At 42.9% G+C, this 11,440-nt stretch overlaps 1 pseudogene; it reads right to left on the reverse strand.

Annotated features, from left to right (window-relative positions):
- Positions 1-2,006: 2,006 nt before the first annotated feature.
- LOC143390541 (olfactory receptor 5A1-like) lies at positions 2,007-2,947 on the reverse strand (annotated as a pseudogene).
- Between the last annotated feature and the right edge of the window lie 8,493 nt (positions 2,948-11,440).

Below are 11,440 nucleotides of genomic sequence, written 5' to 3' on the forward strand. Positions count from 1 at the left end.
ATGTAAACTTTCTTAAATTTTTAAAAATTTTTTTTAAAAACAAGGAATCTGTGTATACATTTTATCTGTGAAATTCAACTTTTAAAAATTGCTATGCACAATAACTGGCATGTTATAAGCATCCAGTGAGTGTGAGTGTTAATTCCCTTCCTTTAGCATAACATCTCTAAATCATCTACTAAGTGGACTTGGACTTATTCATTCATTTAGGAAACGATTATTACTGTTATTATTATTATTATTATTATTATTATTATTAAGCACATAATTTGCCCCAGATTTGTACTATGTTTTAGGAAGGGAATAAAGAAGAGGTTATTAGCTGGGGATATAGCTCAGGTGGTAAGTTCTTGTCTCACAAGCACAGGGCCCTGGGTTCAATCCCCAGCATAAATAAACAAACAAACCAATAAAGTTTAAAAAAATTAAAAAACAAAAAGAAGGGGATATTAACAACTCAGGAAGAAGACAGATTAAATAAGAAAAAAAATCTCTGAGGTGCTGAAGAAATAGAGGATCCTCTAAGAATGCACTGCTGGAGCACTTAACCTGTCTGAACAACTCCAGGATGAAGGAAGCTTTACGAAGACATGTATGTCTAAGTCACAGTCCCCACCCCATCACTGCCAATAGTCCAGGCGGTCACGTAGAAATCAAGTGATCTATCATTGCAAGTGGATTAAGGCAGAATATTTATAGCCAAAATAAATATGATTCAGGGTTGCCTGTCATAATTCACCACCACTGAAACGCATAAGAATTAAAGAAACCAGACTTGGAAAACGTTCGGTTTTTTGCTCAAGAACTATCTTATAAAATAGAATCAGAGAGCTGGGCATGGTGGCACATGCCTGTAATCCCAGCTACTCAGGAGGCCCAGGCAGGAAAATTGCAAGTTTGAGGCCAGCCATGACAATGTAGTGAAACCCTGTTTCAAAATAAAAAGAACCGCGGCTGTAGCTCCGCGGTACAGTGCCCTTGGGTTCAGTCCCCAGTACCAACAACCAACAGCAGCAGTTCCAATGCCACCGTCAGTTCACTGCCCACCCCTGACTTGGCTGTCCTGTCTCCGATCATGTTTTAGAGTGGGAACCCTCCTGAGGGGACGCACAGAAATGGAAACAGCGATGTCAGGGTCATAGCAGAGCCTGAGGTCCAGGGGGACAGCAGACAGGATAAAAATGTAGCACGTGAAGTAAGACTCAAGTGAGGTTGCAATGAGAACCGCAGGAGTCAGAGAGCCATGCAAGGCCAAAAACCAAGACTGGTCTAGGGAGCAGGTGTGGAACCAGAGCTTGCCGGAGGCTTCTCTTCCTGACCAGATGGTAACACCCAGTCACCAGCGGGTTTCAGACATGGAAAGCAGGCTGCTGGTATTCTATTGGCCCTCATCCCTGCTCTTTGCTCACTATGGCTTCCTGGCTTTGGAGCCTCTGGTTTGGGCTCCTAATGTCTGATCCAAGTGGACTGATGGCCCTACAGATGTGACCCATGGCTGTTCACAAACATAGTTTAGAGCTACCCCATGGCTCTGGGTACCCATTGCTGACCTCATTGCAGTTAGGGCTCTTGGGTTTCTAAGCCAGCATTGGCTTTCTACCAGTCCTTGGGTAGAGTTGGAATCCAAGGCAAGGGAAACAGAAAACTTGACCCAATGGGTTAGTGGACTGGTAGCAGCAGTGTTGGACTGTAGAGATCTTTGATGAGTGTGGTGGTTCTGGGACCATGATCCATCTGGCCCCAAGACATTGTGTCCTGAACAGCACCGGATGTTCTACAGCTAAGGACTGTCATAGAGAAGCATATTTATTTCCTATTGCAAATGATCAAAATTTAAGCAGAACTAGTCCACGACAAGAAAGCAAAGCTCTTTTAAGCCTAATTGTCTAGTAGACACGTTAGGTTAGAGATTTTCTTTGAAACAGTTTCTTTAATGTATTATTCAGATTCTCTGAGCCACTTATTTTAATCTCTATTTGGGGAAAAAAACAATGCTTATTTTTAACTCAAGGAACGATGTGCTTTTTCCTCTTCTTGAGTTTTTTCAATGAATCTTTGATCTCCTTGTTTCGCAGACTATAGATGATGGGGTTCAGCATGGGGATCACTGCTCCGTAGAACACAGATGCCGCCTTACCTTTGTCCTCTGAGTAGCCAGCACTAGAGTGGAGGTACGAGAAGAGGCCAGAGCCGTAGAAGAGGATCACTGTGGTCAGATGGGAGGCACAGGTGTTGAAAGCCTTTATCCGCCCCTGGGGCGAACGGATCTTCACGACGGCAGCAACGATGTGGCCATAGGACACCAACACGAGAAGAGCTGAGGTCCCACCAACTGCGCACACCATGAGAACACTCAACACCTGGCTGAGGAAGGTAGGGGAGCAAGACAAGGCCATCAGGGGTGGCAGGTCACAGAAAAAGTGGTTAATGACTCGCAGTCCACAGAAATGGAGCTGGAATATGGAGCTGGTTTGGACCAGTCCCGTGAGGAATCCTCCCGCGTATGCTGCAGTGGCCATCCTCACACAGATGGCAGGTGACATGAGGGCTGGGTAGAGCAGAGGCTGGAGATGGCAGCACACCGGTCATGGCCGACAGGAGACAGCACTCAGTGCCTCCCATCCCAGTGAAGCAGAAAAACTGAGCAGCGAGCGCAGCCCGCAAAGGAGATGGTCTTCTGCTCCCGGAAGAAGTCCCAGAGCATCTTAGGGGCTACGGAGGAGGTGTATGAGACGTCCACCAAGGACAAGTTACCGAGGAAGAAATACATGGGCGACTGGAGGTGTGGATCCATCCTGATCAGGACCATGAGACCCAGGTTTCCAGCCAGAGTCACGAGGTAGATCCCCAGAAACAACAAAAAGAGGACAACTTGCAGTTGTGGATGCTCAGAAAATCCCCAAAGGGTGAAATTGGTCATGGTGCTGACGTTCTCTCCCACAGCCATGGAGCTGCTGCCTTCAGAGCCCCAGAGGGAGATTCCTGGGGCAAGGAAAACCCGGGTGAAGAAACCATTTTGCTCATGGAATCATAGACTCCCAGAATCAGAGGACACACTGTGAGGCAAATGTCCTGTCTGTGCTGCAGAATTACCCTCAAGAGCAAGAGAATAGATTGGGTCTCTCATGGAGACAATTGTCGCCCTGTCAACATTGAATTTGTTTATATAAAAGTGGCATGACCCTGAATAGACCCTCTGCCATTTTTACATTCTCTGCATCATCACTTTCTTTGTCAATCGCACCAGGTTCCTGAAGGGGTTTGTTAATGGTACTTGGGCCAAATACTCCTGTTTTCAGTTGCCCCAAACATTGCAAGTCAATTATTAAATCAGTCATATTTAGACTATCTGATCTTTTGTTCTCATGAAAAGAAATATCTCAAAACTCAAAACGCTTAGAAAGGCGATTTGGTGTTTCTTACCAGGATAGTTTATTCTGACCAGCTTTCATGGGGTCATGGTGTCCCTCCACGCTCTTTTGAAGAGTGGAGCAAAGTACAAAGATCTGGGGAAACCTGGCATCCCCACTGGACACTGAAAAGGGGCAGGGGAAAAACAGGTTCAACACTGAGAAACCCTAATGCGTTAGTATTTGGTAGAGTTAGATATTGATGATGTAGAAATTAACATCATTATTATTAAGTTCAGACTGCTCAACACAATACATGGGCCAGGCAGAAAAGCAGGTCAATATCTGCAGAGCATGACCAGTATGCTAAGAGAAGTATGTACACAGTGTCCCTGAGCCGAGACACAGCAGGTGAAGTTTTCAGAGAGGATTCCAAAGACGAGTAAGGAGATACCAGGATTAGAATTCAGGGTGTGGGAGGGTTGAGAAGTGGTTCAGAGATCTTTATATTAAATGAGGGAGAGGAGAGGGAAGCATTTGCAAGAGTCCAGGAAAGTGTTCGAGGGGCATCAGAAATACCAACAGAACAGGAGCACAATGTAAATGGGATTAAGAGAAGACAAAGAGGTGAGTTCGATGGTAATCCCAGCAGCTCAGGAGGCTAAGGCAGGAGGATCACGAGTTCAAAGCTAGCCTCAGCAACTTAGTGAGACTCTAAGCCATTTCGTGAGAACCTGCCTCAAAATAAAATATGAAAAAGGGCTGGGGGATGTGGCTTAGTGGTAAAGTGCCACTAGGTTCAATCCCTGGAATCAAAGGAAAAAAAAGAGAGAGAGAGGGATGAAGTAAGCAAATAAAACTAAATGTGCAGTGTGTTGAGTATTATGAAATAAGCCAGCACATACTATAAAGACAGGCAGTAATGTGAGTACAGGGCACGCAGTGATGGGGGTGTAGCCATTGTTTTCATGCCCCTGCCTCATCAGCAGGTGCAGTGGACAGCAGAGCCTGGGTCAGGAATGAAAAGACCTACGTCCAGTGCTCATTATTGGCTAAGTCATAAAATTATTTCTTTTTCTCCTCAAAAGTTTGCATTTGTTATTTTCAATAGTTAATCCTCACGGTCAGTGGAACGGTCCTATTATTGTCCCCATTTTATGGTGGAGGGAAATCCTAAGAAGAGATGTAAGAGTGATGTGTCAGCTTGTCCAAGGCCCCAGAGCTGGTGAGTCATAATGCAAGGACCAGAGACCAGCTCTATGTGATGTTCAAACCTTGCTTTGGAGGACACGTGGGAGGATCATGTGAAGATGTTGCATCAATGGAAAATAAGTGGTGGAGGTTCTGAGGCCATGGAACTATAAACAAATCACGATTAAAAGGAAATGTCTATGGGACATAATCCATTTCTATGTACTTACCTTCAGATGATTCTAGTAAAAATAGCCAGGCTATTTATGTAGCAATCATGCACAATAATTGGCAGCTAGCTTTTATCATACTCTAAAAATGTAATAGATAGAAACCATAGATTCTTGGAGATAAGATAGAAAAGAATCATAATGAATCTTGCTAGAACATACCTTTGAAGATAACTGAAAATGTGCAGAAACGTTGGGGGGTGGGTGTCACCAATTGCTCTGCTCTGATTGCTTTGAACTTGCAATCCTCCTACCTCAGCCTCGCCAGCTGCTAGGATTATAGGCATGCATCACCACATCCAGATCTTCTATGTTTTCTTAGCATAAGCTTTGGAAGGGCATTATAATCTCAGTGCTTTGTACAGAGAATGGTACACGGTAGACCTGAAACAATATTCTGAATGATTTCAATTTGAAATTCAAAACAATCACATATTACAGACAAAAAATATTGAAGTTATGAAAGATCAGCAAGTTATTAAGTGTTTGGGCTAAGATTTAAACTCTCGGTTCCTTGACTTTAGAGCCTATTCTCTTTCCTAAATGCTAGGAAATCACCTGGCCATAGTTCTGGGCAATTGGTAGGACTATATTACAGATACGACTGCAATAGATATGATCCTTCTCGCATTCCAACTGACTGGTCAGGACAGATGCTACAGGACCTGAGTTCTGAACATGACAATGGAAAGTTTTCTTACCTCAATCTTGCCAAGGCTGTTTACATTGCAACAGGTTCAAGTATATACCACAATAAAGAGGAATGTGGTAATTCCCAAACAAATAACGTAGTTGAAGTACAGTGTTTATTGTAATTCAGATGATTTTGTAGGTCTGATGAAGGAAACCTAGAAACACTGAAGTGAGAGAGGGAGATGCTGTCTATACCAATCATTAGCCCACCACCACCACCTGTCCCGGTGCCCTGTACATGACAGATGTCCAATGAGTATTATGTTCACTGGCTAAATAGTTACTATAGAGACACTGTAAACTTGCCTTATTCCAAGACCACTGGACTTGGCTGGTTTTAAGTGATGTCCTGATGTCTGAAAAATTCAGAGAATATATCTCAAATATTGATATAATAAAATATCAGAGCTAGAAGCCAGGTAGGCTCAATTTTCCATTACAGATAATAAAACTAATGCCAAAAGAGACAGAGTGAACGTCTGTACAGTGGATTGGTACCAGAGGTGATGACAGAATCAGTATCTCATTCTTTAGTAGTTCTTTCTGCTCTTCCTCATTCTAAAATACGGAGTCTCAAAGGTAACTAAAGAGGACTCAAAGAAATACAATCTTTTTTTGAAATTTCAGACACCCATGAGTCTACAATAGCAAAGAAAACACTAGGTGGAATCTTAAACAATGTTGATTCAAGGTCTCATTTCTCTCATTTCTCCTACTTTTTTTTTTTTTTTTTTACTATGTGACCTTATTTTATTTCATAATGTCCTCAAAGGAAAACATTCTTAAAGCCACTTTTAGATAAGAAGGAATGTTGGAGAAGCTGCTTGCCACAGGTCCCAGAGATCTCCTGGTAAAGCTGGAATCTGAACTAAGTTCCTCCAGCATCAAAAGTCCATGCTCAGCCCTGCACATGCCACAACAGCCTGAAAAATGATGGCAATAGGGGAAAACAACAATCACACAACAGCCCTTGTCTTTCAAAAGATCTGTGTGTTAGGGGGGTGGTGTTTAAAAGAAAAATAGCCTCTTGTTGTTTGACTAGGGCCAGATTTCCCCCATATACATGCATTGTTTTTGACTTATCAAGCATTCAACTTGGAAAGAGCTAAAATGTACTTGTGTGTCTTGGGGAGGGACACAGAAGGAAATGGGCATTGTGTAAACCAAGGGGACACTGGGGCTTCTTTCAAGGATCTGTGAAAGGCGGCAGCCACACCCTATTTGTGTTGGCAGCAGTTCAAATTGCATCCAGATGAGAAAAATCGAATGCAGTTTCCTTCTCCACCCACAACGCCACCAGCCTCTCCTTTGCCAGGTCAGAGTCGCCTACTATGGAGCCCAACAATCACACCCCTCCTCCAACCCCAGCTCTTGGTGCTATGCCTACATTCTTGGGGTCTCCTAAGGCTTGATGCTGGGGGAAGGATCGCCCTGGTCAACCCAGTAGTTTGTATGGAATTAAATCTTTTCTAGGAAAAGAATAATTAAACCCAAACCCCATGCCCAAAGAAGCCTCATGTTTTCCTCTTCTTATTGAGTGACAGGTACAAGGATGGGGTACCAGAAGACGGTGGTGCTTTATAATCCCTGCCTCCCATCTTCCCTCCTTCAGAAAAGATTCTCTGGTGTTTCTTGGAGATTTAAAACCTTGTCAGTAGAATCAAGGAGGCCTTTTCTTGTGCTATCTTCACAATTTGTGCAGAGGATTGGTCAGGCAATTTTAGCCTGCTTTATTTTACGGTTAACCACAGTTTTCTAACTGGTCTGTTGTTGTTGGTGGTGGTGTTAGTGCATTTTAATTACACCCGATGATGGGTTTCATGGTGGCATATTTGTACATGCAAATAACCCTTGCTGATCTTTTTTCTTTTCTTTTCTTTTCTTTCTTTTTTTTTTTTTTTTTGCCTTCAGACTCTCTCTCATCCTTAAGCCGCAGACATCCTTCCCTAAAGTACACATCCAGTTGTGTCATTCCTTGCTAAAAAATGTTCATTAGTTTGTTGTTGTCCTGGTTCTCAAAGACTCAACATGCAGTGATGACTGGGGATATCAAAGAGGAAAAATGACAAGATCCTTGGATGTGGCAAGAAAGATGGCAGGTCTGGTCTTCCCAGCACAGTTTCAATAGAATGGTGAGAGTGGATGGAGACCATCAGTCTCAAAGAATATCTGAAATCAGGCTTTGGAGGGAATTCAAGTAAAGCCAGGTACTAAAGAAAGCCATAGGCCCATTTACCAGTGAAAGAAAAGAGGAAAATGAATCACAGGTACAATAGTTGGCAATGTCAAGTGAAGACATTCTTAAGGTTGGGGAAACTGGAACTGAGGCAAAGCTCATAGAGACGGAAACTCAGGTTCTCAGCGTTGGTTATTCACCAGACTGATAAGACATCAGATAGGCATGAGTGATAGGAATGTGAAGGTGAGGGAATAATTCTATAGACTGGGCCTACGTGCTGGCCTTCCACATATTTTCGTTTAAAAAGCAATTACCCCAAGGCCATTTTGGCCCTGCTGTGCCTTAAGTCAGTAGATATTACATTCCTTAACACCTTGGTGATCTTTACACAGACTAGACTCCAAGATTCAGGAAGACAGGATAACAGAAAGCAAACCCTATCAATCATGAAATCTGTAAGAAGGAATTTCTAGTAAGGAACCAATCAGCATGGGCCAAAGTGACCAAGGGTTGCCTTTACATCTTCAGCGTGCCATTTTAATCTCATTTTAATAATAAAATTCCCACCCTATGGGTTTCACTTGAGTACCTATGGGCAAAATCATGCTCAGTAGGGACTGAAAAATCTGACACAATCCTACTGTCAATCAAAAGTTGAGAGGGGGAACCTGGGCCGGACTCTCTAGAGGCTTCCTAAGACCCTGATACAGAGGCAGGTGAAGTGGCACCTGTAATTCAGAAGCTCAGGAGGTTTAGGCAGGAGGGTCATGAGTTCAAAGCCAGCTTCAGCAACTTAGTGAGACTTTGTCTCTTAAAAAAAAAAAAAAAAAAAGGCTAGGGATGTGGCTCAGTGGTTAAGCACCACTGAGTTTGGCCACTTAAAAAAAACTAAGGCTGCATAAGAACAGAGGCCAGTGATCATGGGAAGAGCAGGACCCCAGGATCAGAATGAGGTAGGTTTAGAGTAGGAGGAAGTGACATGGAGGATAAAATCACAGGCTATTACTCTTCTGCTTAAAAATGGTCTTGTCTGTCTTTGTAAATTGCTGTTTTAATTCACTGAAAATAGCATAAAGCAGGGTGTAATCCCACCTGTAATCCCCGCAACTCAGGGGTCTGAGGCGAAGGTTAGCAAGTTTGAGGTCAGCCTAGGTAACTTAGTGAGAGTCTCAAAATAAAAAATAAAAAGGGCTGGGGATGTATGTAGCTCAGTGGTATAGTGCTCCTGGGCTCAATCCCCAGTACAAAAAGAAAAAGAAAAAAAAAAAAAAAAAGAAAGAAAGCTTGTTTATTTATTTTTGTGGTACTGGGAATTGACCCCAAGGGCACCCTATCTTTTTGTTTTGAGACAGGGATTTGGGCTTTCAGTCCTCTTGTCTCAGCCTCCCACGTTGCTGGGATCACAGGCATACACAACCATCCTAAATCATTTATTTATTTTGCTGGATCCAGGGAAATTGGGAGAAAGTGTTCTCTGAAATTTTTTTCTGAGTCTTAGAATAGATCTATAAACCAGCGTGGTGAAACCCACAAAATAGTTGCCCAATCACATCTGTGGGGCATCTGTGACACTGTGCAGACTGTGCCTATTGTTGATTCTTTGAAGAGACTCTTGATTTTCTGATCCCCTTCTGGGAAGCCACAATGCCACAATGTCCCCCTGCTGAGGGAGCCCACCCCAAGCTTTTCTTTTTAAAGCATTTCTTTAAAAAGCCTTTTTTGGGGGGACCAGGAACACCACCAGCAAATGTGAAGCTATTGGGAATCCTGCATTCAGTGGGCTCTCAGACATGGCAACACGGAGCTGCCCCCTAAAACGCTGTTGCAACTTGGGGAAAATACAACCACTTTAAACTCGTTTCATCTTAAAAGCAGCATTTTGTTGGCAGGACTCAATTTTAAAGACAAGAGGCAGCTGTTATTGGAGGCAGGCATTGGGTTGAGTGTTTACTCAAAAGGATGCCCAGCTGAGCCCAGATGGTAGGAAAGGCCTTGTCTATGGGAGGTCATAAAAACCCAATCAAACAGAAGATACTTTGTTGTATGTGAATGTTGATGGTTGGGGAGGTGGGAGGGGAAGAGAGGAGGGACTACAGGCTATCAAGCATTTGGTTGTTCAGCTGACTTTTAGTACTTAAGTACTTAGTACTGAAAATATAAAATTCATCTTGAAATTCTCTCAGCCTTAAGGGCAGAGAGAAATGTATATATTTATTTTGTTTATATATTCTTTCCGTGCCCTGCCTATGTTATATCTTTGATTGAGGTCTTAAGATATCAGTCTTCCAAGTTGATCACCAATGGTTTGGGGACCACACCCAGCAAGGCATATCCAGAAATGACTTCTGGCTCATTCATTTATGGCTTCTCTTCAATACCAACATTCAAGCTCAGAACTGCAGGAAACGTATCAAGATTGACTTCACCTCCCTGTGATGATGTCATTTTACCCTGCGTTTTTCAATACTTATTTAGCCCTCTGTGTTTAAGGGCTCTCTGATAGGCCTGGGGACATCCAGAAAGATAACTCAGATGGTAAATCAGATTCCCTGGCTTTATACTATCTTGACCTCTCCTCCACCAACTCAAAATTGCACTGCCCCAAGCCACATGGTTTGGTGGCCCCATTGTTAGACCTCACCATAATGGGAAAACAGCTTAAATTTCAAACTCTGACATTGCTCTTCACCAAAACGTCCCATTTTTCTGTTTTGCAATTGTCAATGAATCTACTTCTGGTTTTCATGACTTCTTGTTCTTTTAGACCTTCCCAAATTTCTGGACTCATCATCATCCCAGCCCTAACTGATTCCTATCACCATCTCTCACATTTTCTTCTCCTTTTCCCAGTGATGTCCATAAGCTTGGTCAGGCTGCCATGGGCTGACTGTTAAAATGTGGCCCCTCATCTCACCCAGGCATCCACTGCTACACAAAACGTCCTCGGAGCCTCTTGAGGACTCCACTATCATATTTTCCAAAGCCCCCCCCCAGGATCCCCTTTCCTGACAACCTCATCCAGACATGATTTCTCTCTTCTAAGCTGTCATAGCTTATGCTAACCTCATGGCTCTCATCTCTCAGCCTCAGAAGAGCTGGGTCTACTTGAGCCATTTCACTTTCACATCTCTTTGGATTGAATTCATTCATCATTTTATTTTGGTGCCCAGTACACAGGGCCTGGGGTGCCTGACATCAGATAGATGTCCAGTGACTAGTTCTTGAATTAAATGGGACAACTTTTCAACAAAGAAACTCTTTTTTTTTTTTTTCCTTTTTTTCTCTTTGGTGTTGCTGATGACCCAGAACCTCACACATGCTAAGCAAGCACCCTAGCCCTGAACTACACACCTGACCAAAGGAAAAACAAAATTTTTTTTGAACCAACAGTTTCATCAGCTGCAAATTTGGAGGGAGTGGTTTAACAGAAAAAGCATAATAAAATGTGCAACGAGTGTTATTAGTTTTCTATGGCAGAAAAAATTGCATTGACATACATTTAGCAGTTTAAAACAATAGACACGTATTCTCTCGTAGATCTGTAAGTCATAAGCTCAGCACAGCTTAGATGGGTTCTTTGCTGATGACATTCCTCCTGAACAGAGTCAGAAAGGATACAGGGGTTGTTCGAGGGCCAACCTCAAGCAGCGTGCCATCCTGTGAAGTAGTGAGGAAGGTAATTTTACTGTCATCTTTGCAATGGGAAGTCGTAGCTTGAAGTTACTTGGAAGGTTTGTCACTTACTTCCTGGAGAAATTTTTCTTATTAGTCAGAATTTTTAGTATTTTTTTGAAAAT

The sequence above is a fragment of the Callospermophilus lateralis genome, chromosome 2 (genome assembly GCF_048772815.1).
Source record: "Callospermophilus lateralis isolate mCalLat2 chromosome 2, mCalLat2.hap1, whole genome shotgun sequence".
In the NCBI taxonomy this organism is placed as follows: Eukaryota; Metazoa; Chordata; class Mammalia; order Rodentia; family Sciuridae; genus Callospermophilus; species Callospermophilus lateralis.